Genomic DNA, 3,459 nt, shown 5'->3' with positions numbered 1-3,459 from the left:
AAAAAAAAAAAAAAAAGGAAAGAAAGAGAAAGAAAGAAAAAAAAGAAAAGAAAAAAGAAACCAGAGTCTCCAGGCATGGTTGTGGATATGATACTTTGCCGTGGAGTGCCCAGCTTGCCTCATCTGCTTCCCAAGCTGTGTGCCCACAGGGCTGTGTCCTCCTGGAAGGACCACTTTTTCTACTTGGCACAAAAGTACCATCTAGGCTGGAGACAACCCCTGAGAGGACCTGCTCTTCTGGGGTGGGGATCCCTCTGCTGTACAGAAGCAGCTCTGGCTGCAGCAGACCATTCTGTCCATGCTATCCCAGGCTGCAGCCCCAACACTGAGCACAGGCCCGGTGCACAGCACACGCTTGGCAAATCTCTGTGGACTACAGAAATGGGTAGGTGTCCTGTCATCCACCCCTTTGTCCTCAGATCCGTTCTTATTATTTTTATTTTTTATTTTTATGTATTTACTTATTTTATTATTTTTTGAGACAGAGTCTTGCTCTGTTACCCAGGCTGGAGTGCAGTGGCACAATCTCAGCTCACTGCAGCCTCTGCCTCATGTGTTTAAGCGATTCTCCCGCCTCAGCCTCCAGAGTAGTTGGGATTACAGATGCTGGTCACCATGCCTGGCTAATTTTTGTATTTTTAATAGAGGCGGGGTTTTACCATGTTGGCCAGGCTGGTCTCTAGCTCCTGACCTTAGGTGATCTTCCCGCCTCGGCCTCCCAAAGTGCTGCGATTATAGGCGTGAGCCACCGCACCCGGCCTTATTATTTTTATTTTTTGTTTTATTTATTTATTTTTATTTTTTGAGACAGAGTCTCACTTTGTCACCCAGGCTGGAATGTAGGTCAGCCGTTACCTGTGGGTCACCTGGAGGGTGTCAGTTCTGGGCACTCCCAGCTCTCTACCCAAACAGGTGAAGTGGCTTCAGTAACTCAGGGACTTACAGTCTACTGGGAGAGAGAAAGGTGCACCCAATGAATTAAATATAAATGATGCGATAAGGCTGGGTGTGGGGGCTCGTGCCTGTAAACCCAGCACTTTGAGAGGCCTTACTTCAAGGCCACACAGACTTCGAGGTGATGTTTTTCCTTTTTTTTTTTTTTTTTTCTGAGACAGAGTTTCACTCTTGTCGCCCACACTGGAGTGCAGTGGCGCATTCTCTGCTCACTGTAACCTCTGCTTCCCAGGTCCAAGCCTTTCTTCTGCCGCAGCCTCCTGGGTAGCTGGGATTACAGGTGACTGCCACCACGCCCAGTCAATTTTTGTATTTGTAGTAGAGATGGGGTTTCACCATGTTGGCCAGGCTGGTCTCGAACTCCTGACCTCAGGTGATCTACCTGCCTTGGCCTCCCAAAGTGCTGGGATAAGAGGCATGAGCCACCGTTCCTGGCCAGTGCTACACATTTTTTAAACAATCAGATCTTATAAGAACTCACTCTCCTGATGACAGCACCAAGAGGGATGGTATTAAACATGAGAAACCGCTCCCATGAGCCACTCACCTCCCAGCAAGCCCCACCTCCAGCACTGCGGATTATATTTCAATATAAGATTTGGGCAAGGGCGCAGATCCAAACCATATCATAGAAGTAGGGTCTCATTCTGTCGCCCAGGCTGGAATGTAGAGGCACGAACATGGCTCACTGCAGCCTCAAACTCCTGGGCTCAAGTGATCTTCCTGCCTTGGCCTCCCGATGGCAGGGATTACAGGCACACACCACCACACCCAGCTAATTATCTTATTTTTTGTAAAGATAGGGGGTCTCACCGTGTTGCGCAGGATGATCTCAAACTCCTGGGCTCAAACGACCCTCCTGCCTTGGCCTCTCAAACTGCTGGGATTACAGGCATGAGCCCCCACACCCAGCCCCATTGCATCATTTATATTTAATTCATTGGGTTTACCTTTCTTTCTCCCAGTAGACTGTAATTGATGCATAGAAAACTTCCTCAGTATATCTTCCTACTTTATACAAGGTTCTTTGGTTGCCAGTAGAGAAAGCATTTCATATTACCCCAAAAGAGAAATTTATTACTAGGATATAAGAGCCTTTCGTGGAGTCTAATAACAGGAAATTCAGCTGGCGTTTACAAGGAACTGGACTCTAGCATTGGACACCTGTCTACAACAAAGCCTCTCTCTCTCCTCAGTCTTTCTTGTTCTGCGAATCAGTTTCTCATGCTCATGGTGGGAAGCAGCTGCTCCTTTTATCACCTCAGTTCCAATCACTCACAGAAACTAACTGGCTGTTTCTGAATTCCAATTCCTAAACCCTGATTGGCCCAGCTGGGTCTGGAGTCTGCCCCTGGCCAGTTATGCTGCTGCCACTGTGGTTCTTCTCATGAAATTTTCCTCTTCTCCTTAGGTGCCTAGCCAGCAGCCCCCGCCAGTCTTCAACCCAGTACAAACTGTCTCTTGGCTGGTGGCCTGTCCAGAGCCACCCTGCCACCCGTTGAGGGGTGTCTCATGGCCTGGAAACTTCTCTCTCCCTTGACCAGGCTAAGACACAACCCCAAGCCTCAGTCCCAGCATGGTAAAGAGCTCGTTCGCAGCCCCTAATCAGACCCTGGCTCAGAGGAAGCCAGGACTGCCTCATTGAGAAGAATCTGGGGCAAATTAGGGCTCATCTGCATCTGCAGGCCAGCTGGAAGAGCAGGTGACACAAATCTATGAGATTATTCTCCCTATGGGGGTCAGAGTTGGGTAACATTATTCACAACACCTGAGTAGGTGGTTCAGGCTGGCCCCTCCCAGATGCTGACATGCCAAGAACATCAGGCCTTGGGGCTCCTGTCCCAAATACTCTTCGGATAATCACTTCCAGAGTGGCGAGGATATGGCTGAGCGCCATATTCAAAGACCTTGTTTACAGCTTGGGGTAAGAGGAGTTGCCCTGTGTAGTCTGGGGCAAGAGGGACTCCCCTCAACGCCCACAGATAAATGTCCCCTCAATCAGCAAGGCATGGCCTTGTTGACCCTCTCCTGGGCACAGAGCTTTAGCTTCCTTCCTGGATGTTCAGCCTTGACAGGGAGTCCTAAGATTTCCTTTTTTTTTTTTTTTTTATACAGAGTCTTACTCTGTCACCCAGGCTGGAATGCAGTGATGTGATCTTGGCTCACTGCAACCTCCACCTCCTGGGTTAAAGCGATTCTTGTGCCTCAGCCTCCCAAGTAGCTGGGACTATAGGCACTGCCACCACGCCCGGCTATTTTTGGATTTTTAGTAGAAACAGTTTCACCACGTTGGCCAGCCCCGGTCTCCAACTCTTGACCTCAAGTGATTCGCCTGTGTCAGTCTCCCAAAGTGCTGGGATTACAGGCATGAGCCACAGCACATAATAGACAAAAGGTGGAGACAATCCAGATATCCATCAATAGATAAGCGGATAAACAGAATGCACTCTGTCCATGCCATGGAATCTTATTTGGCTATAAAAAGGAATGAAGTTCTTTTTTTTT

Source organism: Colobus angolensis, unplaced genomic scaffold (genome assembly GCF_000951035.1).
Source record: "Colobus angolensis palliatus isolate OR3802 unplaced genomic scaffold, Cang.pa_1.0 Scaffold28, whole genome shotgun sequence".
Classification (NCBI taxonomy): domain Eukaryota; kingdom Metazoa; phylum Chordata; class Mammalia; order Primates; family Cercopithecidae; genus Colobus; species Colobus angolensis.
Note: the sequence above shows the minus strand (reverse complement) of the source record.